The following is a 16,665-nucleotide window of genomic DNA, read 5'->3' as shown; positions in this document are numbered from 1 at the left end:
AGCTCAGGGCCTGAGCCCTGCCCTTGGACTTTCTCAAGGCTAGAGCTCTACCACTTGAGCCTCAGCACCACTTCTGGCTTTTTTCTATATGTGGTACCGAGGAATTGAACCCGGGTCTTCATGCATGCTAGGCAAGCACTTTAACCACTAGGCCAAACTCCCAGCCCCAATCCATGAGATTCTTATCTCCAATTAGCTACTAGAAAATTGGAAGTGGGGCTGTGGCTAAAGTGGCAGAGCAGTACCTTTGAGCAGAAAATCTCAGGGACAGCGCCCACCAAGTTCTTTAGCTCAAGCCCTGCAACTGATAAAATAACAAAAAACTATTTTGAGTAGATGAATTCATTCAGCTTCAGTTGGCAGGTTGAGTACCATCTTTAGCTTTCTCCACTCCTCTCCTACCCCATTAACACACACACACACACACACACACACACACACACACACACACACACACACGCACGCATGCACACTGCATACCTAGACTGAATGGTGAAACTCACTTGAATTTACCATACTTCCTTCATGCCCCTACATTTTGTATTGACTTTCTCCAGAGTTGATTCTCAACTTGGTCTTACTGGTTCTGACTCATTCCTGAGGTGTGAATTTTGAATTTCCTCCTTGAAAAGATTCTTTAATTAGTTTTCTTTCCTCTCTCTTGCCTTTTTGGGTATGATGCTTCACCATGCTCTTTCAGAGCCCTCTAGAATAGCATATATTCAAACAGTAGTCATCTGCTTGATTCTCTTGATATTTACTGAACTGAGATCTCCTCAGTAGCTGAGATTTTTTTGTGTTTTCATAATATTCAAAGGAAATATTACCCACATATGTGACCACTCAGAAATTGCTGACAAAATATAAATTAGAGACCTATAGGAGAAGTTTTACGGGCATTGGATTTTTTTGTTTGGTTGAATTATTACACCTTACATAGATTTTTATCTAGTTGTTGAACTAAAAATCATGTCAATGAGTGATATTGTCTAAAATTGTTTGGTTTCCCTTAGAGGAAAAAAGATTTTACTCCATTGAAATCTGTCAGGATTAACCATTGATATGAAGTGATTATATATTACATTTTATGGAGTGAGATTATTAAGTCAGGTTTCTAGATCTTTATTAGTAAACTTCTGTACTGATGTGTTCTTGACTGACATTTCTATCTTTTCATTTATATAACACCCAATACAGTTTCTTAGCATTCTCCCATAAAGAAACTGGATTTACTTTTGAGTATTTCCTTTTTCTCCACTATGTCTTCCTCTTCCTCCCCTCCCCCTAAAGCTTTAAGTTTGAAATAACCTCTGAAATTTTAATTTCCTCATGTTACATCCAGTTATGGTCAAATAACCTAATCCTAGTGACATGTTACACTTCAGCTTTTCTTTTATTCCCCTTCATTTTTTTTGCCACGTTCTCAGTTGAGACCTTCATGAATGGCTACTTATTTCAGAATTTTATAACTCATGCCCTTGAGTTTGGTGTTAGTCAGCTTTCCACCTGAAGTAATCAAGTTATAAGGAAAAGGGTTATTTTGGTTCACTGCATTGGAGGCTGCAGCCCATGAATGGCCATCTGGCTTTTGGGACCTGTGTTGAGACAGTACACCATGATGTGAGTGCACAGTAGAACAAAACTGTTCTCCTCATGCCTAAAAGGCAGAAAGCAAAGGCAGAGTGGACTAGAGTTCCACAATCCTCTTTGAAGGTGGGGGTTACTCTTAACATTTCTACTTCACAGTAATACCACTGGAGACTATGTATTTACTTACATGCATCTTTGAACAACACTTAACCAAATAATATAGTGCTTCCTGTTTTTTCCAAAATACTATTTTTGGATGACAGAAATCTTTATTAAGTACATTGCCACCTGTTTTACCCTACTCTGCATGAAGCTACCCCCCCACCTCCAAGGGTTCCATATTCTTTATTGAAAGGATAAACTGCCTTCAGTTTCCTTATCATCTGTGTGTAGCTTCCTAGCAAGACATTAACTAAGCTCCAACCTCTTCTTCCATCTTCTCCATAATTCTGCACAGTAGTTCCCCAACTTCTCTACTACCATTCCATCTCTTCAGCCCTTCCTCAGCCATATTGATTATGTAAATATGTCACTTGAATATCACCTCTTTCCTGCTTTCACTGGACTAGATACATTCTCCCTCTCTTGATGTGATCTGGTGGTAGAATTGGTCACATTCTCTTCTTCCCTAGATCCTCCACCTACTTCTTTGACTGACAATTACTGTATTGATGACAAGCTGAAAGTCTGCTTTCTATGCTGGAGGAGTTCCTCTTGGTGAAATATCATACTTTTGTAGCCTGTCTCTCCCTATATAAATGTTAGTTCAACATAGCATTTTGTCATAACCAAGTTAATGATCTCTTGCGGGTAGAGAAGTGGAGCTTATATGAGGGATCACAAAGTTAAATAAAACACAGTCTTGTCCATCAGAAATGACTTAGACTGCATACTAAAGCAGTCAGGAAATCTGGGATTTGTTAATATAAAAATACGGTTTGACTCCACGCAAGTTATTTAAATGACCTTATGTCTTACATGACTACTATCAAGCATCATTTCCTCAAGGGCTTTTCTAAGAAAAAGTAAAATTCAACAAACACCCAAGTCAGCTAAGATCTTCATCTTTTCTAAGTAAAACCAATAAAATCAGAATCCACATGTAATATGGGATTGAAATGGTTAATTAGCAAAACAAACAGACAAACAAACAAAACAAAACAAACAAAAAAAAAAACTAGACCCTGCCAGGCTGGGGTAATCTGATAATAAAGGCAAAGTTGTGTAGATAGCATCAATATGAGAGTTATTTTCTTCCTACCAAAAGCCCAACTGGGTTACATAACTCAACCTCACCACAGCACAGATATAAAAGCCAATCCTCCACAAATGTACCAGGTAATTTTGCAGAGTAAGCACTGCAAGAGAGTGGCATATGTGTCTTTTAAGAGAAAATTAGAATTAATAAGAAACCAAGCGATGGAATAAAAAAAAAAACCTCTGTAGTTTAATAACCAACTGTGAAGCAAAGACTCTTTAATATATGTAATAAGGTAGATAGACAGATGGTTAGGTAGATAAATAGATATTTTTTAAAAGTCTACATGAGCTAAAAAAAAAAAAGCATCCTGGGGTCTGGGTACGTGGATTAGTGGTAGAGTGCTTACCTATCATGCAGGAAATGCACAGTTCCATTCCTCAGTACCACATACACAGAAAAATCTGGAAGTGGCCCTGTGGCTCAAATGGTAGAGTGCAAAAGAAGGTCAGTGAAAGTGCCCAGGCCCTGAGTGCAAGCACCAGGTCTGGCAATGAAAAAAAAAAAAAGCATCATAGGTTCCCAGATGATAATGAAAAATATGGTGGAGAAACTATACGGGGAAAACCCAAAGTCATATCTCCTTCAGCTATATCAGGCTACAGTGGATGGCTTTTAAAACTAATTTTTATTGGAAAACATAGGTGCATTTTATATGCTCTTTTCTGATTGTTCAAAAAAATACAGTGGGAAGTGGTGCTGTGGCTCAAAGCGGTAGAGCACTAGCATTGATCTGACAAGCTCAGGGATAACATACAGGCCACGCCCCACAACCAACAATATATATCCATATATGTATGTGTGTGTGTGTGTGTGTGTGTGTGTGTGTGTGTACACACACACACACAGTGAACTTTAGCTTTGATTTGATCCTTCCTAGGTAATCCTGGGAATTGTGGTGTTTGTGAAATACTGACTTGAAACACATTTCCTTCCTATGGTTCCCATGGCTATAACAAATATTTGTCGTAATTAACTTATTAAAGAGGAAAGTTTTTCAGGGGGTGTGGCTTAAGTGCTAGAGCCTTTGCCTAGCAAGTGCAAGGCCTTGAGTTCAAAATGCTGAGTTCAAATCCTCTGTATTGGAGGGGGGAGAGTTTATTTGGCTAGAGGTGGGAGGTTTTAGTCTATGATGGGTTGGCTGTGTTGTTCTGGTCCTATGGTAAGGCAGCACAATCCTGGTGGGAATACTTGGTAGAACAAAACCTTTACCTCATGGGCAAGAAGCTGAAGGAAACAGGATTTCACAGTCCCTTTTTTAGGACATGCCCCAGATGATCTAAAGATCCCCCAATTAGGTCCCGACTCTTAAGGGCTCCTCAGCCCCCCACTAGTATTATTCTTGACATTAAGCCTTTAACATGTGGACCTACAGGAGATATTTAAGATCCAAATTATAGCAATGAGGGAGGGAATGGGTTTTTTAAATCAGCATGGACAGGGTGGAGGAGAGGAAGAGGAAGAAGAGAAGGGGGAGGAGGAAAAGAAAAGAAAACAAAAACGAAAAAGTATTCATTGGTCATTGGGAAGAGCCGGTATCCTCATTCAGATGAGGAAAATGAAGGCTTATACAGACATTATGCTACTTTTTCAAGTGAACCACAGATTTTGAATTTAATCACGGTTGATTTGATTCAAGAATTGTTCACCTCACTATCTGCCTCTAGACATTCTGGAGTTCAGAGGAAATGGACAAGGAATGGTGTCTGAATATGGCCGGTGCTTATCTTCTTGTTGTGTACTTAATGTCCAGGTAACTTTACATCCTGCTGTTTTCCATTTTCCCATCCCCAGCAAGGCTAGAACCATGTGTCAGTTGAATGATGCTATCAAGAGAAGATATTCATTGTTGGGGGGGGTGAGGGTTGGATAGTAAAGAGTGCACACAGGCCAGAAGACATGGAGCTTCACACACTGTCATCTGAGCCCGTTCATCTTCTTGGCACTACCAGCAGCAACATTAGGACCTTCCTGAGGGGTGGAAGTTTATTCTCCACATGTTCCTTAAGGACATATACTGTCTTAAAGCCCTCTGTCTTTAAGTGGTATTTTAATTATCTAGATATTAATTATTCTTAGGGTATCATGAAAATTCAGTCAACAAAGATTAACTGGATACCTTAGCACGTGTTAGAGGATAGGGATTCAAGACCAATAAGAAATAGTCTCTCAACTGAGGAATTCTAAGTCTCACAGCAGACAAGAGAATAGCAGTAAAGACATGGGAAAGAATGCAAGGGATTAAGAGATGCAAGCAAGGGTAACTGTGCCGAAGTGAACAGGATATTTGAGCTGTGTGTGAAAGCTGAGCTTCCCAGGTAAGGAGAGTAGAAGGGATGTTCACATACAGAATTGTCAGGGCACATTGGAGATTGTTGGTGGTATTGGGTGGGTTAGAAAAAATGCTTAGATCTGTACTACTCTAAGTATAAGGACTTTATTGAATTTATCTGTGGATCAGAGAAGCCCTCTTGTGAAGATTTCTGAATCAGGGTGAGATGCAATCAAATCTGTATTTTAGAAATTACCTATCACATAGGGTGAAGGTAAACTGATAGAGAATGAAAGGAAGAGAAATGTGTTAGAAACATTGTCACCACACAAAAAGGTATGGTGGTGACCTCAGCTTGGGCAGTGGCAATGGAAGAGGAGAGGCAGAGATAGTTTTAAGAGAGAATTAACTTGTCAGAGTATTTATTGTGTACCTTATTGTTTTTCAGTCTCACTTGACAAGAATAGTTGCTTCTATTAATTTTAATCATGTGCTAAAATCTATGTGCCAGTGATCGCATATAGAAATTCCATTCTTGGGGCCAGGAGTTTGGCCTAGTGGTAGAGTATTTGCCTAGCATGCATGAAGACCCGGGTTTGATTGCTCGGTACCCCACATACATAGAAAAAAGCTGGAAGTGGTGCTGAGGCTCAAGTGGTAGAGCTCTAGCCTTGAGAAAGTCCAAGGCCAGTGCTCAGGCCCTGAGCTCAAGCCCAAGACTGGCAAAAAAAAAAAAAAAAAGAAATTCCGTTCTTGAATACTTTTTTGTTAAAAATGACATTTGAAATATGATATAAAAGTCAGGGTTAGTAAACTCTTTCAAAAAAAAAAGAATAATTGCTTTTATAGATTCCCTGGGTCATTGAAAAACAGCTTGCTTCTGAAAGTTATCAGTCACTTCTGACTGGGTATTTTTGGGAAAATAACACAATTACTAGGTTCCTAATTGGTAAAAATGAATTTAAGAACCCATAGCCAATAGAAGGAATGTAGTTTAGATATAGTCAGTATACTCTTTCATGCAGTGAAATTTTGAGAAGGTAAAAATCTTCTCATACATTTCATTGCCTTAAAATATAAGGTTACTGTCAATGAGTACACTGTTCTCATGAGATGGTATGATTAATGATTAAGATCTAGATTATAGCTGAGCACTGAAGGGTCCATGCCTATAATCCTAGCCACTCAGTGGGCTGAGATCTGAGGTTCCTGGGTTGAAGCCACCCTGGGAAGGACAATCTCTGAGACTCAAAAACCCAGAAGTGCAAGTGTGGCTGAGCATGTGTGCAGAAATGCAGGTGTGGTAGAGCACTGGCTTTGAGTGAAAAAGTTAAGGGACAGTGCCTAGACCCTGCGTCCAAGCCCAAGTATTGGCACATAAACTCCCCCTACTCCTCTCTCTCGATTCTAATGTTTCGTTGGAAAGTTTTATTCTTGGGAGGATGTGCGTATATACATGGTGCATGTATATTACTCTAAAGTCAAGATAAATATACTGTCCTTTAAGAGAAAGCCATAGTAAGTGAAGTGTCTTTGTAAAGATTTACCTGTGACCAGGCACTGGTGGGACTCATGCCTCTAATCCTAGGTACTCAGGAGCCTGAGATATGAGGATGGTGGTTCAAAACCAGCCCAAACATGAAAGTTCATGAGACTCTTATCTCCAATTAACCACCAGAAAACTGGAAGTGAAACTATGGCTCAAGTAGTAGAGCACCAACCTTGAACTGAAGAGCTCAGGGACTCAGGGATAATGCTTAAGCCCAAAGTTCAAGCCCTATGACTGACAAAAACAGAAAAAGATTTATGTGTAGAGCTAAACTAATTTCTGAGAGTAAGGTATTTGTAGTCATTATTTCATTTCATTCTGTGAACAAGTACAAATGAACATGTCAAAATGATGACAATTATTATGCTTTTATAATTCGGTTTCTTACATATTCTAATTATAGTCTTTTAATTAGGAACCACTAGCTTCTCCAAAGTGTGACTGAATTCAGTTTCTGATGTAAAACAGTTTGCAACTTTTTATATAAGATGACATGCTATTAAGTGAAAGAAAATGACAGTTGTTTTTTTCCATTAACAATCTTTCCATTAACAAAAGAGAACTTAAGCAAATCACCCAGCAAATATCCAATTTATAAAGTGTCTCGAAAAAGTCACTATATCATCACTATCAGATTCCAAGTCAGGATAACATCAGGGTTACCTACATTTTAACTCTGGAAAGGTATTCAATATTTTGACCAATCAAGAAACAAAGGTGGGGGCCAGGAATTTGGCCTAGTGGTTAAAGTGCTTGCCTAGCATGCACGAAGACCCGGGTTCGATTCCTTGGTACCACATATATGTAGAAAAAGCTGGAAGTGGTGCTGAGGCTCAAGTGGTAGAGTTCTAGCCTTGAGAAAGTCCAAGGATAGTGCTCAGGCCCTGAGCTCAAGCCCAGGACTGGCAAAAAAAAAAAAAAAAAAAAGAAACAAAGGTGGCACATTTTAAGAGGTTTGAAAAAGATGACAGCATGAAGATCTTACTAGAATTATGCTTGAGAATACTTCAGTTATGATAATAACACTAGATAGCACAATCCCAAGCACTCAGGGCTGCCAACACCATGCGCTGTTTGCAATAATGGCTATTGCCAGAATTCTCTTTATTATCACACCCATCCCCACCTTCTTTGCTTCCAAATTTAATCTTACCACTTTAGCACAATGGGGATAAGAGCCTTGTCTATCAAGCTGGTCAAATATTTACAAGGGGGGAAAAAGAGGGAGGTTAGTCACCAGTAACTGTAATCCTTGTTACTTACTAGGCTGTCTTTGGAGAATAACAGTTTGAAGGCAGCTCTGGCAGAAAAGTCCTCAGGACTCTTACTTCCAATTAACCACCAAAAGAAAAGCTGGAAGGAGAGTTGTGGTTCAAGCGGTAGAATATTGGCATTGAACAAAAAAAAGCTAAGGGACAATGCCCAAGTTCTGAGTTTAAGCTCAGTACCAACACAGACACAGAAACAGACAGACAGATGGACAGAGACAGAGACAGAGGCTTAGATATAAGTTCCTTGTTTCTGCTTTGTAAGTTCTGAATGTCTTTTCTCATATGCTATTTTTTAAAAAAATATGATGTGGGAGATACATGATAAATTATTTAGTATTATGGCTTGGATCTTAAATGTTTCCAAAGTCCCATGTGATAAAGGCTTAGTCACAAGCCTGTGGTGATGGTGGGAGATGGTAGAATGTTTAAGACGTGAGACCTGGTGGGAGGAAGGAGGTCATTAAAGGCATGCTCTTGAAAGGATAACAGAATCCTCATTTTTCTCCGTTTTCTTTGCTTCCTGACCACTAGGAAGTGAGCAGCAGCTTGATTCCACTACAAATTTCCTAGCATGCAGTTTGTTCCATTTCTCCACTGGCACAAAACCACAGAATTTACCAATCACAGAGGCAAGCCTCTGAAATCTTGGGTCCAAAGAGATCTTTCTTCTTTTAAATGGATTATCCTACTTATTCTGTTACAGTAGTAGATAGTAACACATTAAGGATCAAGTATTTTAGTGTTTGTAATTGGCCTTGAAAGTAGTTCAGTCACAATCAGATGCAGAGTGAGACATGACAGGGAAAGAGAGGTAGAAGAAGAGCCACTGTGGTCATGCATAGAAAATGGTGACCCTAAACAAAACACATATGAATACTCATTGTACCATTTTTCCTTTACATTTGAAAATTTTCAAAAATTTTATAAAAAATTGTATAAAAACAAAAATCATGTGTGTGATGAACTTTTAAAGATTTGCCAGTTGTTAAAGTGAATACAATTTTCACTGCAATAAAAAGATATACAAATAAAGCAAAGATGTCCTTTCTTTAAAATGAAAACACTCTTCATTAGGTTGTTAATTGTGGTTCCTGTCATCATTTTGGTTTGCTTCTTTGTAAATGATGAACTCATTTTATTTTTCCCCCAGTAGTTGAAAAAAAATCTACAAAGTAACTGAACAAGTAGTACATGGAGTTCCATGTCCCTCCTCTCCTTAACTCTCCTGTTAGAAACATCTTGCATTAGTGTATACATTTGTTACAGTTAGTGTACAACTCTTTATACATTCTTGTTAACTAAAATAATTTATTCGTTGTCCATTGTGAGTGGTTTGACAAACCTTCCAGCATCACCAGAGTAATGTCACTGTCCTAAAATATCTGTTCCACTGTTCAACCCTCCATTCTCCATTCTTGCTTTCGTCTGGGATCTGAAAACCACTGGCATTAAAAAAATCTTCTCCATGTTTTTGCTATATTCATTTAAAGTTTCTTCATGTCTTTTCATGGATTGCTAGCTCACTTCTTTTGAATTGCTAAATAATATTCCATTGTATGTATACAGCCCAATTTCTCTATCCATTTATCCAGTGAAGGACATCTTAGTTTCTTCTAATGTTGAGTAACTAAGGCTGGATCTTATGGCAAAATGGTAAAGCTATGCTTAGCTTTGTATGAAATTGACAAATTGTCCTCTAGAGTGGTTGTATTGTTTTGCATTCCCATAGCAATGACTAATGGGTTCTGTTGCTTTGTGGATGTATCAGATATGTCCTTGCCAACATTTACCATTGGTATTTTTTTACTTTTTGTTAGTAGGCATGTTGTACAAATTTCATTGCTGTTTCAAATTTATAATTCCCTAATGACAATATGTGGTAGAGTGCAAAAACATGTATATGTATATTGCCATTCTTACTTATATGAAATATCTGGTCAGCTCTTTTGCTCAATTTAAAACTGGATCATTGGTTTTCTGACTGGAATTTGAGTGTTTTTTAAAAGTGGGTCTTACATATAAATTGAATGATGTCTCAATCATGAATTTATCTGAGCAATTATGACAGGTACTACTCCTATCATACCCTATATTTGAATTCTTTTTTTTCTCTCTCTCTTACTAACAGAACCTTGACATTTTTCCCAGCTTAAAATACTTGATATTTTGGACTCCTTTGCAGATAGCAATGGTCATATAACATAGGTCTAATTGAAAGAATACCAAATATAATTATTGGCGTGTTCTGGAAAGCTAACAGGATGTACATTCAATTGGCTTTCACTTCTTTGGTTTTTTGCCTGTTGCCTGAGTAACCTTGCATATAATCCAATGCCCAGGAGAAGAGCAGCCTTTTTGTGAGTGTGAGGACAAGAGTAACATGACAAAGACAAGAGAGCCAAGCACTAGAAAAGGACCGGGACACATCACATCATAAAGATTCAGAAGCCCTAGTGTTCTCTCAGATGTCTTGTTTTGAGATATGATATACCTTTATCTAGTAAGCACTTTACTCAAGTTCATGTGACTGGCAACTAACATATTGTATCCTCTGACTCAGCAACGTTTTCCAAGTACTACCTAAGGTTGAAATATCAACTATGCCGGGTAGTACTAGCTCCTTAACAAGACTACTCTGAGGCAATTTGTATTTCAATGAATAGGAGATATAAGGTACAAACGATGGAGTTATATTTATTACATATTCAGTATCGTCTAAGGCACTATGAGAAAAGGAAAGAGGATAAAATAAAGACGATATCAAGATGACTGGGAGGTTTAGGGGAGGGAAAGTGAGAGAAAAACATGGAAAGAGATATAATTGTTCAAGAAATAATGTACCCACTACCTGATGAATGTAACTGTAACCCCTTTATACATCACCCTGACAATAAAGTACAATTGAAAAAAAGATAGAGAAACAAAGCAGAATATTCTAGGAATCTGTGATTCAGGGATAGTAGTGGGTCTAGGAGCAGCTTAGGTAATAAAGAGGTTATTGAAAAAAGGAAGAGCCATTAAAACATCACTAGTTCCTCTGAAAATACCCTCTTGGTATCCTATGCTTTCATATTCTAGATCTCTGAATGACCTAAATATAGACATACATGGCAGCTATTCCTCTGGATAAGTGAAGATGAAATGAAGAAAAGTAATTTTAATCTGAATGTCAATTCAGCTTTGGATTCAGGAGAAATTTATCATTCCAGTATCAATATTCAAATCCCAAGGACATTGTAATTATTCATAAAAATCTTGTTTACCTCAATTATCGGTGTATTTTATGCCACGATATGGAAACTAAGTATATGTTGTCTTATAATAGAGGTATGTGTGTGTGCCTGCTCAGGTGCTCATATGTGTAAACACTGAAGCTTGAATTCAGAGCTTCACACCTTCTCTTTTCTGTGCTCAAACCTGGCTCTCTACCACTTGAGCCACAGCTCCACTTCTGAATTTTTGCTGATTAATTGTAGATAAGTGTCTCACACACATCCTTGTCAAGGCTGGCTTCTTACTGTGATCCTCAGATCTCAGCTTCCTGAGTAGTGGAGTATAGACATAAACCTCTAAAATCTGGCTAAAGTACAGCTTTAAAAAACTGTATTTTTGAAATTAATGTAGATCAATTCATTAGATACTAATAAAGAAGGTTGAATGATTTTTCTGTCTTTCTGGGCACAAATTTTGCTACCATTACTAAATACTAAGCATTCCTGCAGCTTTTAATTGGTATGACTAGCTGCAACTGCTGTAAATTGTTATCCTATATCTGCAAAAACAACTGAATTCATTTCTCTTGGGCTTGTTATTGAGGCTTCAAGGTAGTTTCCCCCCTCTCCCACATGTTTTTCCATTTTGTGATCTTATTTTTAATCAAAAGGACACACAGGGGCCCGGGAGTTTGGCCTAGCGGTAGAGTGCTTGCCTAGCCTGCACGAAGACCCAGGTTGGATTCCTCGGTAACACATACATAGAAAAAAGTCAGGAATGGTACTGTGGCTCAAGTGGTAGAGCACTAGCCTTGAGGAAAAAGCCCAAGGACAATGCTCAGGCCCTGCGTTCAAGCCCCAGGAGAGGCAAAACAAAAAACCAAAAAAACCCAAAAAACGCGGACAAAAATACATATATAGTCAGTGTTCAATGTTTTAAAACTCATTTCCTTTGGAACCCAGAACATACCTTGCCTGTTCTATCCTCGCCTTTCCTCCTGTCTCTTCTTCAATCTGTTTCCGCCTCAGTTGTCTGGCACCATCTGGTTATGTTCTACTAAGACAAACAGGGCTCTGTTGTCGAGGTTCATAGGCATTAGCTCTCCCCAAATTAGAGTGGTCACAAATTGGAGACAGGACCGATAAACACGGGAGATGTGTCTTCCGAGGGAGAAGATGGGAAGATGTTGAAGGCACAGGGTTAACGGGTTTGGATTTGGCCCGGGCAGGAAACCACAGGGTTAAAAACAGGGCTGTAATCCTCTCAAGGGTGCCTGAGCTCAACCCTGCAGGGTGGCTCAGCTCTCAGGACCCCGCGAAATCCAGGTGAGATTAGCCATAGGTGGAAACTCAGACACCTCAGCGGGCCTGGCCATCAGGGGGCTACAACAGCCCCCTAGCGTGAACTTGGGGCCCTACTCCCTACCTTCCCACACTGAGAGGCACTGGTCTCAAAGCCTCATTCTCCAGCACTGGCGGAGGACTAAGGGTGAGGAGCCACCTCCTCCGCAATCCCCCGCCCTCCGGCGCCGACGCGCCGCGCTCCTGCGGAGTCCCCATTGGTCTAGACGCTCGCCAATCCTGGAGAAGCGGTCCGGTGAGTGGGCACTGATTGGTTGGTCCGGCGCTGAGTCCCCACCCCCTCCTCCGGCTCCGGCCCGGCCCCCCGCCGAGAGGGGGCGTGGCCGCGGCCGTGGCCGGGCTGGAGGCGGCGTTGCTCGCGCCGCTGCGTGCGGTGAGGTGCGGTGCGGAGCGGGGGGCGCCGGGTGGCCGCGGGGCGGCGGGACCATGGAGCTCGGAGTGCTGTCCGGGCGCCGGCTGTGGGACTGCAGACCGGTGAGTACGGGCTTTAGCCAGCCGAGCTGCCCGGTCTGAGGCGCACATCCCTCCTCCGGGCCAGACGACCGACGGGGGCGGGGGAGCGGGAGCCGGGTCCCCCGGGGCCGAGCGAAGTTGCTGCATCGCGTCGCGCGCGCCCTGGCCGGGTGGCCGGGCCCACTGCGGGCCGTGGCGCCGCCCCGCTGCCCGGCTGCATCCTCCTGTCGGGCTCGCGCGCCTGGTGGGCTTCCCGCCCTAGCCTCGCGGCCCGCTGCCCTTCTCTCCCGCGACCTCCCGACCCTCTGGCACCCTCCGCCACCCGGCTGCGCGCCCCGCAAGCGTGGGACAGCCGCCTGCAGGTGGCACCCGGGCCTCTGCTCGAGCCCCGCGCACGACGCTGCCGGCCACCCGGCGGCCCGGCTCTCCGCAACCATCCATCCTTCCATCCCTCCTGGCTCAGCGCGCCGTGGCTCGCCTCTGGCCCAGCCCCGCGTGTTCGCCGTCTCCGGGGTCTTGCCCTGTCCGGGCCTCAGCGGCGCCCTCTTGGTTCCCGCGTGCGTGGCGACTACAGGCTCTTTTCCTCCTTAGCTGTCGGTCGCGGGGATTCCTGGCTTTGGAGGCCAACTGGGCTGTCGGACTGCCGAGATGGAGGGCAGGGCAGCCCGCCAGTGGCGCGCTGGCCGGGCGAGGGAAGAGAGGTGCGCCGTCTGCGTGGACCGTCCCCGGGGACTCTCCTTGCGCCGGACGCGGGCCGAGGCGCCCGAGCCTCAGGGAGCGCACAGCCCTGTGACTCCCTACTTGGCAGGCAAAGGGCAATGGCGATTTCTTCTGGTGTTGGCCTCTCTGCAAGGGGTAGTTAGTTCCCTAGGGGAGAGGAGAGTTCTTAATTAACAGCAAACTCTGCACCAGGCCGGGGATGAATAGGAGTCAGGTCATCTTGGCTGGAATAAGGAATCCTTTCTCATGTGAGGACTGCTTTTTTTTTTTAAGAAAAAAAAAAAGATTGTTTTCGTCCAGTTTTCAAACGCTTCAACATGAAATGGGCAGTGTGTGTGTGTAAGCTGTTATGTTCAAATGCCGAGTGGGACATGATATTTTGACTTTAAGACTGGGAATGCACATTTTACAAGGGGAGAGGCTAAACCTTTGAAATATTTTCTATTTTAAAAGTTAGGATCGTCTAAAACTTAAAATGTCTGCCACTCTGTCAAAATTGAGTTCAAAGTGTTAACACTTGACTTATTTTTCTATCTCTTCTCGGGAAAATTCTGTTGAACATTGGCTGTTTCTTCTTGTGTACACTCTACAAACTTTCCTTGTCTAGTAGAGAAACAATGCAGTGATTCTTTACAGCCAGTTCTTTTTATCTTCTTGAGAGGTTAAACAAGAGAAAGCTGGCGTGACCTTTCCCAAAGGCAATTCTCATTGTGTTGTCCCAGCTTCCTTCACTAAAGTACTCATTTTTTTTTTCATTTTAAAAGAGCCTCTGAATTGATGTGCATGCAAGTTATGTCTTTTTAGATATATGTCTAAAGCTCTATGGGAAAGTTTGATTGTGTTTACTGCTCTCTGTGTTGCTTTAAAATGGTGAAAAAATAAACTTGTTTTTAGAACTATCTACATATAAAAATTGTTTTTGGAATTCCAGTAACTCATATGAAATTAGTTTGTAGCACTTCTTAAAAATCTGTTTATGACCTAATTGTCATTGATGTGCTGCTAATTTCAAAAATTCTGAAAATGAAGCTGGAACACAGTTTATGAAGTGGTCATACTAACCACATTGACCACCCTGTTCTATTGTGGGAGTGCCTTTGTAGACATACTTTACAGTTTCTATAGAAACCAGTAAGTGGCAAGTAAATTTTTTTGATTATTGGGATCTTTTGATTAAAACAATTGTCTATTTTAAGTATAAAGAGAAGCAGAAAGAATATTCATGGGCTTGTATTAATGATGTTTAGATTCCAAGAGTTTTCTTTGAAGAGTGTAGGTTATATTTTCACTTTCGAGTAGCTCAACATTACTGTATGACTCGTAGCTTACTCATTTTCTCTTCTTAGTATTAAGTGTAGGTTCTGGGTCTTGAACTTAGTGCCAGAACCTTCTGCCTTAGCATTTTTCTTTTCTTAAGGCTAGTACTCTATCACTTGGGCCACAGCTTCACTATCAGCATTTTTGGTTGGTTAATTGGAGATAGGATTCTTATGGACTTTGAACAAGGACTCTCGGATCTCTGCCTCATGAGTAGGTAGGGTTACAGGCCTGATCCACTTGGTGTCTGCTGCTGCTGCTTTTTTCCCCTGTCTTTTTAGATACTATTTACCTTAAACTTGAGAGACTGGTCTGAGAGATGAGAAAAGCCTTGTGGTAGAACTAAATCTGAGGGCATTGGTCAAAGTCTGAGGAAAAAGTGTGCATACTGTTGGTCAGGATACATTGGGCCAACTAAAAATGAACACAAGTTTAGCATAATAGTGTGGTAAAGTGATGAGGCAAGGAAGTAGTAAACAGTGGAAGAGGAGAATAATTAGGTGCCATGCTTTGTAGGTAGTCCTGTTCTGTGTAGTTTGGGCTTACCTATGGGTAAGAGGAATTAGGCAAGTCATTCTTAGCAGAAAATGAACATGGTCAGATATGTCCTTTGCTGAATGGATTCAAGTGGGGGTGGCAGGCTTGAAAGAGGAAGAGTCTAATAGATAGAATTTCTGGGAGTTGGTCTTTGGATGCGTATGCATGAGGCAGGGCCAGAGGAAGAGTTTTAGAGGAATGCCTGGTTGCTGTGGGTGGTTTGATGATGGCACCATGTTTTCACACTTAAATGGGGGTTAATAGCATGCACTGGGCTAGATGGGTGGGAGAAGATGATGTATTACATTTGGTAGGTTACATTTTAGGTATGTGTGGGACATGGTGTTTTGCTGGTTATATTAGGGATCTGGACGTCAGGAGATGTCTTGAACACAGATGGAAATTTGAGAGTTCCTATTCTAGCACAGGCTGAGGTGCTGCAGAGAAGTCAGAGAAAGACAGGGATGTTTTAAATTGTTGAGGAAAGCACAGTGACAAGTCAGGCCACTACCATCTGAAGATAATGAAGTTTCTAAACTAAATGGCATCATCCTCCCTTCCTATTGATAGCTTCAACTTTGCAAAGAGGAGTTTTGTTTTTGTTTTTGGTGGTTAGTTGCTGTGCCATGGGAAAATTGGTGTGGAACAGGAAATGACCAGACTACAGACCTGAGCTTGGACACTTCTGAGAGATGAGAAAAGCCTTCAAGAAGAATTATCTGAGAAGGAATTGATCAAAGTGTGGATTGAGGACAGCTATGTAGAGAGATGACTAAGGAAAATCATTGTGGAACAGGAAATGAGGGAGGCTGTGTCTAGCCAGACTGAGCTTTGAGAAGTTGTACAGTCAGTGCTCAGTAGTAAATACTTGAGACTTAAGAAGAAGATAAGAATTTCATTTTCTTTTCTCAGTTGGAAGCATACCTTTCTCAAATTGGTGCTAAATTGTTAAGACATCAATACTTAGGTTAGCAGCCTCATTATTCAATAAGCATTTCTTTTGCCCTGAAATGACATGGATGCAGTGAACATGTCGGTTCTTGTTTGTATTTTTTATTGGAGGCTGTTGAAATGCATAGCTTATTCAAGGAGCAGGAAAGGGATGGGATACAGTGATCTGAGCA

The 16,665-nt window shown here is 41.4% G+C and overlaps 1 protein-coding gene and 1 long non-coding RNA gene across 5 annotated transcripts in view; one reads left to right on the top strand and one right to left on the bottom strand.

Annotated features, from left to right (window-relative positions):
* LOC150057158 (uncharacterized) overlaps positions 1-12,651 on the bottom strand; it is a 68,874-nt gene extending 56,223 nt beyond the window's left edge. For both annotated transcript variants that reach the window (XR_016537043.1, XR_016537044.1), the window contains exons 1-2: positions 12,579-12,651; positions 12,123-12,206 (exon numbers count right to left, since the gene is read on the bottom strand). This is a non-coding gene — a long non-coding RNA (uncharacterized LOC150057158). The remainder of the gene's footprint in view (positions 1-12,122; positions 12,207-12,578) is intronic.
* A 239-nt stretch (positions 12,652-12,890) lies between these two features.
* The window catches only part of Wasf3 (WASP family member 3), a 130,966-nt gene continuing 127,191 nt past the window's right edge, over positions 12,891-16,665 (top strand). For all 3 annotated transcript variants that reach the window (XM_090342350.1, XM_090342351.1, XM_090342349.1), the window contains exon 1: positions 12,891-12,988. The gene's annotated coding sequence lies outside the window, so the exon portion shown is untranslated. The remainder of the gene's footprint in view (positions 12,989-16,665) is intronic.

This window comes from Megascapheus bottae, chromosome 11, assembly GCF_031878675.1.
Source record: "Megascapheus bottae isolate mThoBot1 chromosome 11, mThoBot2.hap1, whole genome shotgun sequence".
Lineage (NCBI taxonomy): Eukaryota > Metazoa > Chordata > Mammalia > Rodentia > Geomyidae > Megascapheus > Megascapheus bottae.
This window is presented reverse-complemented; position numbering and strand designations above follow the sequence as displayed.